The sequence below is a fragment of the Triticum dicoccoides genome, chromosome 7A (genome assembly GCF_002162155.2).
Source record: "Triticum dicoccoides isolate Atlit2015 ecotype Zavitan chromosome 7A, WEW_v2.0, whole genome shotgun sequence".
NCBI classification, from domain to species: Eukaryota; Viridiplantae; Streptophyta; class Magnoliopsida; order Poales; family Poaceae; genus Triticum; species Triticum dicoccoides.
In genome coordinates, this window is record NC_041392.1 from 424953182 (window position 1) to 424972560 (window position 19379).

Below are 19379 nucleotides of genomic sequence, written 5' to 3' on the forward strand. Positions count from 1 at the left end.
ACAACCACTAGCTGGTTGGCTGCTCCGAGAGAAGCTGACACTTGTCATTTGAGAGCATCCCATCCTCCGAGGACTTTGAGCAAAAATCATCAAGTGAGGAAAACCCAAACCCAAACACGTACAAACCCCAAGTGATTGAGCATCACTGAAGAGATTGATCCTGTGTGGATCCGACGCTTGTTACCTTTGAAGACTGTGCTTCTTCCAAACAGTTAGGCATCATGGTCTAGAGCATCCAAGAGGAATTGTGGATTGCCTAGTGACCAAGTTTGTGAAGGTTTGGAAGTCACCTGAAGGCTTACCACGAGTGATTGGGCATGGTCTGTGTGACCTTAGCTCAAGGAGAATACGGCAAGGACTGTGTGTCCGGGACTGTGTTTCCTCAGGTTTAAATACCTAGCCGCTCCAACCAGATGTACAACTGAGATAGCAGTTGGAACTGGTCTACCAAATCATTGTCTTCACCAAGCTCACTGGTTCTATTTCCTCAACTCTTTCATTTCCTCATAACTGTGTTGAGTGCTTGTTCATATCTGTGTTTGAAGACTTGGACTTAAGACTTTCTCAAATTCCTCAGTTCAATTTCTTCAGTCTGTTTGTCTTCATCCTGTGTTATCATGTGCTTACGCTTTCTTGACTCTGTGCTTGTCTTCATTTCATCATGATGACTATGCTTGTGCTCTGTTATGTTTACTTTTGAGTACTTATTCCGCTCCTAGTAGTTCTTCGCTAAGGAATTTCTTCACCTGCAAATTCCTCAGTGAAGAATTCATAAAAATCGCCTATTCACCCCCCCTCTAGTCGATATAATGCACTTTCAACTTGATTGTCCATATTGCCATGTTTATGCTTGGTTGTTTACCATGTTGCTTGCTCTTTTCCGGCGTTGCTTCTTCTTGTTAGTTCCGGTAACGTCACGTTTGTGAGGATCCGTTCGACTACGTCCGTTTGTCTTCTTCATGGACTCGTTCTTCTTCCTTGCGGGATTTCAGGCAAGATGACCATACCTTCGATATCACATCTATCTTTGCTTGCTAGTTGTTCGCTCTATCTCTATGTCGCGCTACCTACCACTTGTTATATCATGCCTCCCATATTTCCATGTCAAGCCTCTAACCCACCTTCCTAGCAAACCGTTGTTTGGCTATGTTACCGCTTTTGCTCAGCCCCTCTTATAGCGCTGTTAGTTGAGGTGAAGCTGAAGTTTGTTCCATGTTGGAACATGGATATGTTGGGATATCACAATATATCTTATTTACTTTAATGCATCTATATACTTGGTAAAGGGTGGAAGTCTCGGCCTTATGCCTGGTGTTTTGTTCCACTCTTGCCGCCCTAGTTTCCGTCATACCGGTGTTATGTTCCTTGATTTTGTGTTCCTTACGCGGTTGGGTGTTATGGGAACCCCTTGACAGTTTGCTTTGAATAAAACTCCTCCAGCAAGGCCCAACCTTGGTTTTACATTTGCCTAATAACCTAAGCCTTTTTCCCTTGGGTTTCCGCAGCCCGAGGGTCATCTTTATTTTTAACCCCCCAGGCTAGTGCTCCTCCGAGTGTTGGTCCAACCTGGGCGATGTCTGGCGGCCCCTGGGCAACCAGGGTCTATGCCAACCCGACGTCTGGCCCATCCGGTGTGCCCTGAGAATGAGATACATGCAACTCCTATTGGGATTTGTCAGCACATCGTGCAGCTTTGCTGGTCTTGTTCTACCGTTGTCGAAATGTCTTGTAACCGGGATTCCGAGACTGATCGGGTCTTTCCGGAGAAGGAATATCCTTCGTTGACTGTGAGAGCTTGTGATGGGCTAAGTTGGGACACCCCTGCAGGGTATAAACTTTCGAGAGCCGTGCCCGCGGTTGTGTGGCAGATGGGAATTTGTTAATGTCCGGTTGTAGAGAACTTGACACTTGACCTAATTAAAATGCATCAACCGTGTGTGTAGCTATGATGGTCTCTTTTCGGCGGAGTCCGGGAAGTGAACATGGTTCTTGTGTTATGGTTGTGCATAAGTAGTTTCAGGATCACCTCTTGATCACTTCTAGTTTCACGACCATTGCGTTTCTTCTCTTCTTGCTCTTATTTGCGTATGTTAGCCACCATATTTGCTTAGTGCTTGCTGCAGCTCCACCTCATTACCCTATCCTACCCATAAGCTTAAATAGTCTTGATCTCGCGAGTGTGAGATTGATGAGTCCTCGTGACTCACAGATACTTCCAAACAGTTGCAGGTGCCGATGATACCAGTGCAGGTGAAGCAACCGAGCTCAAGTGGGAGCTCGATGAAGATCTTGGTCGTTGTTATGTGTCTTTCCGGATGATCAGTAGTGGTGCCCAGTTGGGACGATCAGGGATCTAGCAATTGGGGTTGTCTTCTTTTATTTTGGTTCCGTAGTCGGACCTTTTATTGTACTCTGAATGATGTATGTTTAACTTGTTATTAGTGTGAAGTGGCAATTGTAAGCCAACTCTTTATCCCTTTCTTATTCAGTACAAGGGACTGTGTGAAGATTACCCCACTTGGGACTAAACCACCATACGTCTATGCCTCTAAGTCGTGCCTCGACACGTGGGAGATATAGCCGCATCGTGGGTGTTACAGGATATTAGCTTTCTTGTGACGAAAGAAGGGCCCCAACCGCCTTACGGGGTGTCCATGAGGGCCCAGGGTGCGCCTGACCCCTGGGGCGCACCACCTGCCTCGTGGCCCCCTCGGGCATCGTCTCGCATTCATTCTTCTTCCCAAAAATCACATATATTCCAAAAAAATCTCCGTCAGTTTTTACCCCGTTTGGACTCCGTTTGATATGGATTTTCTGCCGAAAAAACATGCAACAAACAGGAACTGGCACTGGGCACTGGATCAATATGTTAGTCCGCAAAAATAGTATAAAAAGTTGCCGAAAGTATATGAAAGTTGTATAATATTGGCATGGAACAATCAAAAATTATAGATACGATGGAGACGTATCAATGATCATGTTTAGTAACAAAGTTATCGGCAACTGGCAGGAGCCATATGATTGTCGCTTTATTGTATGAAATGCAATCGCCATGTAATTGTTTTACTTTATCACTAAGCGGCAGCGATAGTCGTGGAAGCAATAGTTGGCGAGACGACAACGATGCTATGATGGAGATCAAGGTGTCAAGCTGGTGATGATGGTGATCATGACGGTGCTTTGGAGATGGAGATCAAAGGCACAAGATGATGATAGCCATATCATATCACTTATATTGATTGCATGTGATGTTTATCTTTTATGCATCTTATTTTTCTTAGTACGGCGGTAGCATTATAAGATGATCTCTCACTAAATTTCAAGGTATAAGTGTTCTCCCTGAGTATGCACCGTTGCTACAGTTCATCGTGCGGAGACACCACGTGATGATCAGGTGTGACAAGCTCTACGTTCACATACAACGGGTGCAAGCCAGTTTTGCACAAGAAGAATACTCAGGTTAAACTTGACGAGCCTAGCATATGCAGATATGGCCTCGGAGCACTGAGACCGAAAGGTCGAGCGCGGATCATATAGTAGATATGATCAACATAGTGATGTTCACCATTGAAAACTTCTCCATCGCACGTGATGATCAGACATGGTTTAGTTGATATGGATCACATGATCATTTAGATGACTAGAGGGATGTCTATCTAAGTGGGAGTTCTTAAGTAATATGATTAATTGAACTTTAATTTATCATGAACTTAGTACCTGATAGTATTTTGCATGTCTATGTTGTTGTAGATAAATGGCCCGTGCTACCGTTCCTTTGAATTCTAATGCGTTCCTAGAGAAAGCTAAGTTGAAAGATGATGGTAGCAACTACATGGAATGGGTCCGTAACTTGAGGAGTATCCTCATTGCTGCACAGAAGAATTACGTCTTGGAAGCACCGCTAGGTGCAAAGCCCGCTGCAGGAGCAACACCAGATGTTATGAACGTCTAGCAGAGCAAAGCTGATGACTATTCGATAGTTCAGTGTGCCATGCTTTACGGCTTAGAATCTGGACTTCAATGACGTTTTGAACGTCATGGAGCATATGAGATGTTCTAGGAGTTGAAGTTAATATTTCAAGCAAATGCCCGAATTGAGAGATATGAAGTCTCCAACAAGTTCTATAGCTGCAAGATGGAGGAGAATAGTTCTGTCAGTGAACATATACTCGGAATGTCTGGGTACCACAACCACTTGACTCAACTGGGAGTTAATCTTCCTGATGATAGTGTCATTGATAGAGTTCTTCAATCACTGCCACCAAGCTACAAAAGCTTCATGATGAACTATAATATTCAAGGGATGGATAAGACAATTCCCGAGCTCTTCGCAATGCTAAAAGCTGCGGATGTAGAAATCAAGAAGGAGCATCAAGTGTTGATGGTCAACAAGACCGCTAGTTTCAAGAAGAATGACAAAGGGAAGAAGGGGATCTTCAAGAAGAACGGCAAACAAGTTGCTGCTCAAGTGAAGAAGCCCAAGTCCGGAACTAAGCCTGAGACTGAGTGCTTCTACTGTAAAGGGACTGGTCACTGGAAGCGGAACTGCCCAAAGTATTTAGCGGATAAGAAGGATGGCAAAGTGAAAGGTATATTTGATATACATGGTATTGATGTGTACCTTACTAATGCTCGCAGTAGCGCCTGGGTATTTGATACTGGTTCTATTGCTCATATTTGCAAGTTGAAACAGGGGCTACCGATTAAGCGAAGATTGGCTAAGGACGAGGTGACGATGCACGTGGGAAATGGTTCCAAAGTCGATGTGATCGCGGTTGGCACGCTACCTCTACATCTACCTTCGGGATTAGTATTAGACCTGAATAATTGTTATTTGGTGCCAGCTTTAAGCATGAACATTATATCTGGATCTTGTTTGATGCGAGATGGTTATTCATTTAAATCAGAGAATAATGGTTGTTCTACTTATATGAGTAATATCTTTTATGGTCATGCACCCTTGATGGGTGGTCTATTTTTATTGAACGTCGATAGTAGTGATACACATATTCATAGTATTGAAGCCAAAAGATATAAGTTTAATAATGATAGTGCAACTTATTTGTGGCACTTCCATTTAGGTCATACTGGTGTAAAGCGCATGAAGAAACTCCATGCCGATGGGCTTTTGGAATCACTTGATGCTTGCGAACCATGCCTCATGGGCAAGATGACTAAGACTCCGTTCTCCGGAACAATGGAACGAGCAACAGACTTATTGGAAATAATACATACTGATGTATGCGGTCCGATGAGTGTTGATGCTCGTGGCAGGTATCATTATTTTCTGACCTTCATAGATGATTTGAGCAGATATGGGTATATCTACTTGATGAAACATAAGTCTGAAACATTTAAAAAGTTCAAAGAATTTCAGAGTGAAGTGGAAAATCATCGTAACAAGAAAATTGAGTTTCTACGATCTAATCACGGAGGTGAATATTTGAGTTATGAGTTTGGTCTTCATTTAAAACAATGCGGAATAGTTTCACAACTCACGCCACCTGGAACACCACAGCGTAATGGTGTGTCCAAATGTCGTAAACACACTTTATTAGATATGGTGTGATCTATGATGTCTCTTACTAATTTACCACTATCGTTTTGGGGTTATGCTTTAGAGACGGCTGCATTCACGTTAAATAGGGCACCATCGAAATCCATTGAGACGACACCATATGAACTGTGGTTTGGCAAGAAACCCAAGTTGTCGTTTCTTAAAGTTTGGGGCTGCGATGCTTATGTGAAAAAGCTTCAACCTGATAAGCTCGAACCCAAATCGGAGAAATGTGTCTTCATAGGATACCCAAAGGAAATTGTTGGGTGCACCTTCTATCACAAGATCCGAAGACAGGATATTCGTTGCTAAGAATGGATCCTTTATAGAGAAGGAGTTTCTCTCGAAAGAAGTGAGTAGGAGGAAAGTAGAACTTGATGAGGTAACTATACCGTCTCCCTTATTGGAAAGTAGTTCATCATAGAAATCAGTTCCAGTGATTCCTACACCAATTAGTGAGGAAGTTAATGATGATGATCATGAAACTTCTGATCAAGTTACTACCGAACCTCGTAGGTCAACCAGAGAAAGATCCGCACCAGAGTGGTATGGTAATCATGTTCTGGAGGTCATGTTACTTGACCATGACGAACCTACGAACTACGAGGAAGCGATGATGAGCCCAGATTCCGCAAAATGGCTTGAGGCCATGAAATCTAAGATGGGATCCATCTATGAGAACAAATTATGGACTTTGGTTGACTTGCCCGATGATCGGCAAGCCATAGAGAATAAATGGATCTTCAATAAGAAGAATGACGCTGACGGTAATGTTACTGTCTACAAAGCTCGACTTGTTGCGAAAGGTTTTCGACAGGTTCAAGGAGTTGACTATGGTGAGACCTTCTCACCAATAGCGATGCTTAAGTCCATCTGAATCATGTTAGCAATTGCCGCATTTTATGGTTATGAAATTTGGCAAATGGATTTCAAAACTGCATTCCTTAATGGATATCTTAAAGAAGAGTTGTATATAATGCAACCGGAAGGTTTTGTCAATACAAAATGTGCAAACAAAGTGTGCAAGCTCCAGCGATCCATTTATGGACTGGTGCAAGCATCTCAGAGTTGGAATATATGCTTTGATAGTGTGATCAAAGCATATGGTTTTATACAGACTTTTCGAAAGGCATGTATTTACAAGAAAGTGAGTGGGAGCTCTATAGAAATTCTGATATTATATGTGGATGACATATTGTTGATCGGAAATGATACTGAATTTCTGAATAGCATAAAAGGATACTTGAGTAAGAATTTTTCAATGAAAGACCTCGGTGAAGCTACTTATATATTGGGCATCAAGATCAATACATATAGATCAAGATGCTTAATTCGACTTTCACAAAGCACATGCCTTGATAAAGTTTTGAAAAAGTTCAAAATGGATCAAGCAAAGAAAGGGTTCTTGCCTGTGTTACAAGGTGTGAAGTTGAGTCGGACTCAATGCCCGACCACTGCAGAAGATAGAGAGAAAATGTAAGTCATTCCCTATGCCTTAGCCATAGGTTCTATCATGTATGCAATGCTGTGTACTAGACCTGATGTGTTCCTTGCTATTAGTTTAGCAGGGAGGTACCAAAGTAATCCAGGAGTGGATCACTGGACAACGGTCAAGAACATACTGAAATACCTGAAAATGACTAAGGATATGTTTCTCGTTTATGGAAGTGGCAAAGAGCTCGTCGTAAATGGTTATGTCAATGCAAGCTTTGACACTGAACCGGATGACTCTAAGTCACAAACTGGATACGTATTTTTATTGAATGGTGGAGCTGTCAGTTGGTGCAGTTCTAAGCAAAGCCTTGTGGCGGGATCTACGTGAAGCGGAATACATAGCTTCTTCGGAAGCAGCAAATGAAGGAGTCTGGATGAAGGAGTTCATATTTGATCTAGGTGTAATACCTAGTGCATCGGGTCCAATGATAATCCTTTGTGACAATACTGGTGCAATTGCCTTGCAAAGGAATCCAGATTTCACAAGAGAACCAAGCACATCAAGAGACGCTTCAATTCCATCCACGATCAAGTCAAGGAGGGAGACATAGAGATTTTCAAGATACATATGGATCTGAATGTTGCAGACCCGTTGACTAAGCCTCTCTCACGAGCAAAACATGATCAGCACCAAGACTCCATGGGTGTTAGAATCATTACTGTGTAATCTAGATTATTGACTCTAGTTCAAGTGGGAGACTGAAGGCATATGCCCTAGAGGCAATAATAAAGTGGTTCTTTATATTTCCTTATATCAAGATAAATGTTTATTATTCATGCTAGAATTGTATTAAACGCAAACTTAGTACATGTGTGAATACATAGACAAACAGAGTGTCCCTAGTATGCCTCTACTTGACTAGCTTGTTAATCAAAGACGGTTAAGTTTCCTAGCCATGGACATGTGTTGTCATTTGATGAACGGGATCACATCATTAGAGAATGATGTGATGGACTAGACCCATCCGTTAGCTTAGCACTATGATCGTTTGGTTTATTGCTATTGCTTTCTTCATGACTTATACGTGTTCCTATGACTATGAGATTATGCAACTCCCGAATGCCAGAGGAACACTTAGTGTGCTATCAAATGTCACAATGTAACTGGGTGATTATAAAGATGCTCTACATGTGTCTCTGATGGTGTTTGTTGAGTTGACATAGATCAAGATTAGGATTTGTCACTCCACTTGTCGAAGAGGTATCTCTGGGCCCTCTCGGTGATGCACATCACTATAAGCCTTGCAAGCAATGTGACTAATGAGTTAGTTGCGGGATGATGCATTACTGAATGAGTAAAGAGACTTGCCGGTGACGATATTGAACTAGGTATGATGATACCGATGATCGAATTTTTGGCAAGTAACATACTGATGACAAAGGGAACAACGTATATTGTTATGCGGTTTGACCGATAAAGATCTTCGTAGAATATGTAGGAACCAATATGAGCATCCAGGTTCCGCTATTGGTTATTGACCGAAGATGTGTCTCGGTCATGTCTACATAGTTCTCGAACTCGTAGGGTCCCCACGCTTAACATTCGATGATGATTTGTATTATGAGTTATATGATTTGATGTACCGAAGGTTGTTCGGAGTCCCAGATGAGATCACGGACATGACGAGGAGTCTCAAAATGGTCGAGACATAAAGATTGATATATTGGACCATGTTATTCAGACACCGGAAGTGTTCCAGATGGTTCCGGATAAAACCGGAGTGCCGGAGGGGTTACCGGAACCCCTCGGGGAAGTAATGGGCCTTAGTGGGCCTTAGGGGAGAGAGAGGGCAGCAGCCAGGAGGTGGCGCACGCCCCCCCAAGGGGAGTCCGAATAGGACTAGGGGATGGGGGCGTGACCCCTCTTTCCCTCTCCCTCTCCCTCTCCTTCCTTCTTCTCCTACTTGGACTAGGAAAGGGGGGGACTGATTCCTAGTTCGAGTAGGATTCCCCCCCCCCTTGGGTGCCCCTTGTGGACGGGCGGCCTCCTCCTCCCCTCCTTTATATACAAGGGAGGGGGCACCCATAGACACACAAGCTGATCTTTAGCCATGTGCGGTGCCCCCCTCCACAGTTTTACACCTCAGTCACATTGTCGTAGTGCTTAGGCGAAGCCCTGCGTCGGTAACTTCATCATCACCGTCAACACGCCATCGTGCTGACGGAACTCACCCTCGGCCTCAGCTGGATCAAGAGTATGAGGGGCGTCACCGAGCTGAACGTGTGCAGATCGCGGAGGTGTCATGCGTTAGGTACTTGATCAGTTGGATCGCGAAGACGTTCGACTACATCAACCGTGTTACTAAACGCTTCTGCTTTCGGTCTACGAGGGGACGTAGACACACTGTCCCCTATCGTTGCTATGCATCTCCTAGATAGATCTTGCGTGATCGTAGGAATTTTTTTGACATACTGTGTTCCCCAACATTTATAGCGTTGGTTTCAGGGTCAGCGGGGCCACCAGGTGGGGACAACCCACCTGGGCGCGCCAGGAGAGGGGGCACGCCCTAGTGGGTTGTGCCCACCCAGGGGCCCCTCTCCGGTAGGTTTTGGCTCCAGAAATTCTTATATATTATATAAAAATTCCTTGCAAAGTTTCGTTCCATTCCAAGAACTTTTATTTCTGCATAAACAGAACACCATGGTAGTTCTGCTGAAAACAACGTCAGTCCGGGGTTAGTTCACTCAAATCATGCAAATTAGAGTCCAAAAGAAGAGGAAAATCATTAGGAAAAGTAGATATGTTGGAGACGTATCAACTCCCCCAAGCTTAAACCTTTGCTTGTCCTCAATCACTTCAATTGATAAATTGAAGGTGAAAAAGAAAAACTTTTACGAACTCTTTTGCTCTTGTTTGCATAAATAAGCTCAAACAGCACCCAGGTTTTCAGCCAACATTATAACTAACCATGTCGACAATAACTCTTAAAGATTATAATGACTCATATCAATGACATAATCAGCTAGCGAGCAATAATTAGATATCTCAAACGGCAACGCGTTGTCAAAACAACCATGATATAATATGACAATGGTGGTATCTCACTAGCCCTTTCTAAGACCGCAAAACATAAATGTAGAGCACCTCCAAAGTTCAAGCAGCGACTAAACATTGTAATTCATGGTAGAAAAGATCCAGTCATGATGCACCCAACATTAGCTACACACAATGCATAAATCATGACAATTGTGCTCTTCTTAGTTTCTGGCGCTTGTTTTAGAAGGTGATGACACAACATAAAAGTAAATAGATAGTCCCTTCGCAAAGGGAAGCAGTGATTTGCATAGGTGCGAGAGCTCAATTTTTAAAACAGAGATAAATGATATTTTGAGACATGCACCCTTCTCATTTACTTCACGACCATCAATTATCAATATCTCCCATGTTAAACAGGCTAGTGGAGGTTCCCAAGCGATAAAAGTAAAGGTTTTGACTCCATTAGGAGTTTTTGTTTTATTATTCGAGCGATTAACTCCTTTTGTATTTTGCAGTTTGGGACTGGGCATCCCTAGTACCGCCATTTTCTCGTGCGATGGCGAGTGAATAAACACTTGACCTGAGAATAACCTGCTTAGCATGGAAGATACCGACTACCTCCTGCCGCTCCATGAATGATTCAGGCACACAAAACTGATATTTTTAGAAGTTTTTAGAGGTGGCATGCTACCTCTTGAGCATGCATTGTTTTTTCCTTGAAGAGGAAAGGGTGATATAAACCCCATATTTTTAGCATGCTACCTCTTGAGCATGCATTGTTTTTTCTGCATCAACTACTATTACTCCACACATCGACCGCTATCTAGCATGCATCTAGAGTATTAAGTTCATAAGAACAGAGTAACGCATTAGGCAAGATGACATGATGTAGAGGGATAAACTCAAGCAATATGATATAAACCCCATATTTTTATCCTCGATGGCAACAATACAATATGTGCCTTGCTGCCCCTGCTGTCACTGGGAAAGGACACCGCAAGATTGAACCCAAAGCTAAGCACTTCTCCCGTTGCAAGAAAGATCAATCTAGTAGGCCAAACCAAACTGATAATTCGAAGAGACTTGCAAAGATATTTAAATCATGCATAAAAGATTTTAGAAAAGAATCAAATATTGTTCATAGATAATCTTGATCATAAACCCACAATTCATCGGATCTCGACAAACACACCGCAAAAAGATTTACATCGAATAGATCTCCAAGAGAATCGAGGAGAACTTTGTATTGAGATCCAAAGAGAGAGAAGAAGCCATCTAGCTAATAACTATGGACCCGAATGTCTGTGGTAAACTACATACACATCATCGGAGAGGCTATGGTGTTGATGTAGAAGCCCTCCGTGATCGATTCCCCCTCCGACAGAGCACCGGAAAAGGCCCTAAGATGGGATCTCACAGGTACATAAGGTTGCGGCGGTGGAAATAGGGTTTTGTGGTGCTCCTGGATGTTTTCGGGGTATATGGGTATATATAGGAGGAAGAAGTACGTCAGTGGAGCTGCGAGGGGCCCACGAGGGTGGGGGCTCGCCTACCCCCGCCCCCCCCCGGCGTGCCTCCCTGCCTCCTGGCCTCCTCGCTTCTTTCTTTACGTCCACTCCAAGTCTCCTGGATCATGTTTGTTCCAAAAATAACTCCCCCGAAGGTTTCATTCCGTTTGGATTCCGTTTGATATTCCTTTTCTGCGAAACACTGAAATAGGCAAAAAAAAATAGCAATTTGCACTAGGCATTTGGTTAGTAGGTTGGTCCCAAAAATAATATAAAAAGGTAAATTAAAGCCCATTAAACATCCAAAACAAATAATATAATAGCATGGAACAATCAAACATTATAGATACATTGGAGACGTATCATGGCACATGCAAATTTACTTAGGACGGCAGGGTAATACCGCATATAGGTAGATATGGTGGACTCATCTGGAATAACTTTGGTTCAAGGTTTTTGATGTACAAGCAGAATCCCCACTTAGTACAAGCGAAGGCTAGCAATTAGGTTGGGAAGCGGCCAGCTAGAGAGCAACAGCAATCATGACCATGCATTATGCATAAGTAACATCGAACACTAGCATGAGTAGGATATGATCAGCATGAACATAAATATCATATAGGCTATGTTGGTGTTGATTCAACTACATGCATGAACATGTACCAAGTCAAGCCACTTGAACATTCAGAGGAGGATACCATATCATCATACTACATCACAATCATTTTAACACAATGTTGATATCCATGATAAATCATTATCAACTACCAGCTACTTATGCATGGCATGAGAAACTATAATCTCTAATTGTCATTGCAAACGTGTTTAATCATAATGGGCTGAATCATGGGTACTAGGTTAAACATATTTACACAAAAATTACAAGTCGAGTTCATAACAGTTCCTCTCTGCCACGACTAGTTCATCAAATGTCATCATTATTGCCTTTCACTTGCACGACCGAATGATATGAAAATAATAATAATGCAAGAGGGTCGTGGACTAAGCTGGAATCTGCAACCATTTTTATTCAACAGGAGAAGACAAGGTAAAATGGGCTCTTTATTAGTTCAACAATTATTTTAATGAGAGCCACTCAACATTTTCATCATGGTCTTCTCCTCGGTACAACTCGAATAAAAAGAAAAGAAATTCAGAGAAACACACTGAAATATTTTTGGAGTTTTTAGTTTTCTTGATTAAGCAAATAAAAGAGAAAATAAAAAACAAGAAAAACTATTTACACGGGAAAACTCCCAACAAGCTAAAGAAGAACAAGGAAATCTTTTTGGGTTTTCTTTTTAATATTACAACTAAGCATGCATGGAAAGTAAATTAACTATAACTAATTCTTTTTGTTTTTTTCTAAAGTTTATCAAACACACAAGAAGAAAGAAAGAAAATAAATCTAAGGATGGATGATACAATGAAAAAGTGTGGACACCGACAAATAAAATAAGTGGACATGAATGTAAAGTCGGTGGAAACACGCACTCCCCCAAGCTTAGGCTTTTGGCCTAACTTGGTAGTCGATCAGTAGCCTGGAGGGTAGTAGTCAGCGTGGTAGCTCACGGAGGCTCTTGGTGCGGATGCCTCGGCCCACCGTGCTGCCTCTACTACTGCATTGTGAGCTCGGACCTCGCTCTCAAGAACAAAATATCTTCCCTTGCCGTGTAGTCAAAAAGAGCAGGCGCGTGCAAATATGTTTGCACAGCAGATGTTTGGTTAAACACAAGACTATAAGTGAAATTACCAGCCTTTCCCTTGAGAATCTTATGGTCTTTTAAATTGTTAAAATCTAAATATTGTGTGGGTAGGATAGGATCAAAGGGCAGAGGTGAAGCACCCAACCCTCATGCTAAACGCGTGGCATAAATTCCACCATAGAACCAGACGTTGTTAGCATTGTGTTGAAATCTGCATGCAACAATTGCTACAAGGTTATAATTCCTTTCACCGGTGAGAGCAGTACGTATGAGGCTCAAGTCTGGAGCACAAAGCGTGCTATAGTCCTGCTTGCCTACTATGCATTAACCGTTAAATAACGCGAAGTACTGAATTGAAGGAAAATGAATGCTCTTTATTCTACCTTGACTCACTCCCCTCCTTTCACCGTAACAAAGGCTTGTGAAGAATGTTTCAAACTCAGCCTTTGGTGGTTCATCAAGCGAACCCCAAAATGGAAGCTTGCAGTGATAAGAAAAATTCTCTAGTGAGATGGTAAATGGACTATCATAAAGCATAAACAACACCCTAGACTCACATGGAAAATAATTAAATCCTTTGACAAATGATTCGGTGAGAAGTTGGTGTTGTTCACACTTATCTGAAAGGTAGGGACCGAGACCAGCATTGTGAACATATTGCTCAAATTCCTCCTTAATGCCCACACGCACCATATACTCATCGCAAGGCCATAAGCATGTTTTCGTGGCGGCATCTCGCGTGGAACTTTCACTTGGTTCAACATAAGACGGGCGAGTAGAACTGGCACTAGAAGATGCCCCCAAGGATCATCTGCTCGAAGAACTCCTTCCAAATAGGTTCATCATGTCCGCGTACAATTTTCTGAAAATACAAATTTTGGGGTGACAAAAATATGTCAACAAAACTTTATAAAATTGATAACAACTACTCATAGGGATACATAGAAGCCATAGTAAGCATTCAAACTACTTAGAACACTAAGGATTTAACACGCAAGCACATCTACAGCAGCACCAAGAGTAGCTAATTATTCAAAATATAAACCACTAAAGCAAAAACTAATTGTACAAACGGTGGAGTCACATACCAAGCAACAATCCCCCGAAACAGTTTCGGAAACGGAGCTTCGAGCAAAGAGATCAAAATCCGCGGATTTGAGCTCAAGAACACGGGAGAGAGAGCAATGGAGATTTTTTTCTCGAGGTAAGCGATGATGTGGGATTAAGAGGTAAGTAAGGGGGCCCACGTGGGGACCACAACCAACCAGGGCGTGCCTGGGGGTCCTGGCGCGCCCAGGTGGGTTGTGCCCACCTGGTGCACCTTCCTCTGATATTATTTGCACCAAACATTCTTAAATATTCAGAAAAAATCATGTAAAATTTTCAGGGCATTCTGAGAACTTTTATTTTTGGGTCACTTTTTTATTGCACTGGAAATTCAAAAAACAGACAAAACATGGCATTTTATTTTAATTAACTAAAACACAGAAAACAAAAGGTAAGGACAGAAGGTAGTGCTTACTAAATTCATCAACTTCATACCGTTCAAAAACGATCCATTAATAAGGTTGATCAAGTCCTATTAACAACCATTTTCGATTAGCATGAAACCGAAGAACTTTTGTAAATCACTAAGCTACCTCAACGGGGATATGCATTTCCCCAACAATAAGCATTTCATATTTCTTTTTGACAGTAGGTAGAGGTATTTGAACACTTCCAATAGTGGTTGTCGGAGATTTTTCAATAACATTAATACCATTCACTTGGAAGTGTTTCTTCTGAAAGTGCACCGTATGCTCATTGCCATTAATATGAAAGTGACCTTGCTTTTATTGCAATCAATAATAGCCCCTGCAGTATTCAAGAAGGGTCTACCAAGGATAATTGACATGTTGTCATCCTCGGGCATCTCAAGTATAACAAAGTCAGTCAAAATAGTAACATTAGCAACAACAATGGGCACATCCTCACAGATACAGATAGGTATGGCAGTTGATTTGTCAGCCATTTGCAAAGATATTTCAGTAGGTGTGAGTTTATTCAAGTCAAGTCTTTTACACAAAGAGAAAGGCATAACACTAACACCAGCTCCTAAGTCACACAAAGCAGTCTTCACATAATTCTTTTTGATAGAGCAAGGTATAGTTGGTATTCCCGGATCTCCAAGTTTTTTAGGTACTCCATCTTTAAAAGTGTAATTAGCAAGCATAGTGGAGATTTCAGCTTCTGGTATTTTTCTCTTATTTGTGATGATGTCTTTCATATACTTTGCATAAGGAAGCATTTTCAAGATATCAGTCAAGCGAGTACGCAAAAGACTGGCCTCAACATCTCAGCAAAGCGTTCAAAATCTTCATCATCTTTCTTTTTAGTTGGCTTAGGTCGAAAAGGCATAGGTTTTTGGACCCACGGTTCTCTTTCTTTACCATGTTTTCTAGAAACAAAGTCTCTTTTGTCATACCTTTTATTCTTAGCTTGTGGGTTATCAAGATCAACAGGTGGTTCTATCTCAACATCATTATCTGGTTTTTTTTATTGTTTGGTTGAGAGTCTACATGAACATCATCATTATCGTTTTCATTATCACTAGGTGAGTGTTTATTAACAGATTGAGTCTCAGCATCTGAGATAGAAATTTCATTATCATTATCAGGAGGTTTCTCTATTTCAGGTTCACTAGGAGCATGTGAAGTTCTATCATTCTTCTTTTTCTTTTTCTTTCTAGAAGAACTAGGTGCAGTAGTATTAGCTCTTTGTGAATCTTGTTCAATTCTTTTAGGGTGTCCCTCAGGATAAAGTGGTTCCTGGGTCATTTTACATCCTCTAGTTGCAACTCTAACAGCAAAGTCATGCATATTATGACATTTCATCAAGCAATTCTCTTTGAGATTTAGCAACTTGTTCTAATTAAGTTCGAACCATAGAAGCATGTTTCCCCACACCTCTAACATCATTTGAGATTCTAAATAACAAGTAACTCAAGTGAGCAATCATATCAGATTTATATTTCAATTGTTTCATGATAACCCACAAGTATAGGGGATCGCAACAGTTTTCGAGGGTAAAGTATTCAACCCAAATTTATTGATTTGACACAAGGGGAGCCAAAGAATACTCTCAAGTATTAGCAGCTGAGTTGTCAATTCCACCACACCTGGAAACTTAATATCTGCAGCAAAGTGTTAAGTAGCAAAGTAATATGATAGTAGTGGTAACGGTAGCAAAAGGTAACAGTAGTAAAAGTAATGTTTTTGGTATTTTGTAGTGATGATAGAAATAGCAACGAGAAAGTAAATAAGCGAAGAACAATATATGGAAAGCTCGTAGGCAATGGATCAGTGATAGAGAATTATGTCGGATGCGGTTCATCATGTAACAGTCATAACCTAGGGTGACACAGAACTAGCTCCAGTTCATAGATATAATGTAGGCATGTATTCCGAATATAGTCATACGTGCTTATGGAAAAGAACTTGCATGACATCTTTTGTCCTACCCTCCCGTGGCAGCGGGGTCCTTACGGAAACTAAGGGATATTAAGGCCTCCTTTTAATAGAGTACTGGAACAAAGCATTAACACATAGTGAATACATGAACTCCTCAAACTACGGTCATCACCGGTAAGTATCCCGATTATTGTCACTTCAGGGTTAACGGATCATAACACATAATAGATGACTATAGACTTGCAAGATAGGATCAAGAACACTCATATATTGATGAAAACATAATAGGTTCAGATCTGAAATCATGGCACTCGGCGGCGGCTTCGTATCATAAAACGCAATGAATTCTTCTCTCTGATTTTTTTCTCCCTGAAACACAATATATAGAGTTGTAGTTGGAGTCAAAGGAGCTCCAGGGGGCCCACGAGGTAGGGGGCGCGCCCTAGGGGGGCAGGCGTGCCCCCACCCTCGTGGACAGGTGGTGGCCCCCTGGCCTTCATCTTTTGCAGGTATTTTTTATATTTTCCAAAAAGTTGCTCCAGGAAGTTTCAGGTCATTCCGAGAACGTTTGTTTCTGCAGATAAATAGCACAATGGTAATTCTGCTAAAAACAGCGTCAGTCCGGGTTAGTTCCATTCAAATCATGCAAGTTAGAGTCCAAAACAAGGGCAAAAGTGTTTGGAAAAGTAGATACGACGGAGACGTATCAACTCCCCCAAGCTTAAACCTTGGCTTGTCCTCAAGCAATTCAGTTGACAAACTGAAAGTGATAAAGAAAAACTTTTTCAAACTCTGTTTGCTCTTGTTGTTGTAAATATGTAAAGCCAGCATTCAAGTTTTTAGCAAAGATTCTAACTAACCACATTCGCAATAACACTTAGGTATCAAGTTTACTCATATCAATAGCATAATCAACTAGCGAGCAATAATAATAAATCTCGGATGACAACACTTTCTCAAAACAATCATAATATGATATAACAAGATGGTATCTCGCTAGCCCTTTCTGAGACCGCAAATCATAAATGCAGAGCACCTTTAAAGACCAAGGACTGACTAGACATTGTAATTCATGGTAAAAGAGATCCAGTCAAGTCATACTCAATGTAAACTAACAGTAATGAATGCAAATGACAGTGGTGCTCTCCAACTGGTGCTTTTTAACAAGAGGATGATGACTCAGCATAAAAGTAAATAGATAGGCCCTTCGCAGAGGGAAGCAGGGATTTGTAGAGGTGCCAGAGCTCGGTTTTGAAATAGAGATGAATAATATTTTAAGCGGTATACTTTCATTGTCAACATAACAACCAAGAGATGACGATATCTTCCATGCTACACACATTATAGGCGGTTCCCAAACAGAATGGTAAAGTTTATACTCCCCCTTCCACCAACAAGCATCAATCCATGATTTCCTCGAAACAACGAGTGCCTCCAACTAACAAGAGTCCCAGGGGGGGTTTTGTTTGCAATTATTTTGATTTAGTTTGCATAAAGCATGGGACTGGGCATCCAGGTGACCAGCCATTTATCTCGTGAGTGAGGAGCGGAGTCCACTCCTCTTGAGAATAACCTGCCTAACATGGAAGATACGAACAGCCCTAGTTGATACATGAGCTATTCGAGCATACAAAATAGGATATTTATTTGAAGGTTTAGAGTTTGGCACATACAAATTTACTTGGAACGGCAGGTAGATACCGTATATAGGTAGGTATGGTGGACTCATATGGAATAACTTTGGGGTTTATGGAATTGGATGCACAAGCAGTATTCCCGCTTAGTACAGGTGAAGGCTAGCAAAAGACTGGGAAGCGACCAGCTAGAGAGCGACAACAGTCATGAACATGCATTAAAATTAATCAACACCGAATGCAAGCATGAGTAGGATATAATCCACCATGAACATAAATATCGTGAAGGCTATGTTGATTTTGTTTCAACTACATGCGTGAACATGCGCCAAGTCAAGTCACTTAAATCATTCAAAGGAGGATACCACCCTATCATACCACATCACAACCATTTTAATAGCATGTTGGCACGCAAGGTAAACCATTATAACTCATAGCTAATCAAGCATGGCACAAGAAACTATGATCTCTAGTTGCCATTGCAAACATGTTTATTCATAATAGGTTAAATCAGGAACGATGAACTAATCATATTTACAAAAACAAAAGAGGTCGAGTTCATACCAGCTTTTCTTATCTCAGTCAGTCCATCATATATCTTCATAATTGCCTTTCACTTGCACGACCGAACGATGTGAATAATAATAATAGTGCGCGTGCATTGGACTAAGCTGGAATCTGCAAGCATTCAATAAACAGGAGAAGACAAGGCAATATGGGCTCTTTTGTCAAATCAACAATAATGTATAAAAGAGCCACTTCAACAATTTAATTATGGTCTTCTCCTATCGACCCCCAAAGAAAAGAAAAGAAATAAAACTATTTACACGGGAAAGCTCCCAACAAGTAAAAGAAGAATAGGAAATATTTTGGGGTTTTCTTTTTAATTACTACTACAAGCATAGAAATTAAAACTAGCTAAAAGCTACAACTAATTTTTTTGGTTTTTCTTAAGGTTTATTAAACACACAAGAAGAAAGCATAAAAAGGAAAATAAACTAGCATGGATGATACAATGAAAAAGTATGAGCACCGATATCTAGCAATGAGTGTG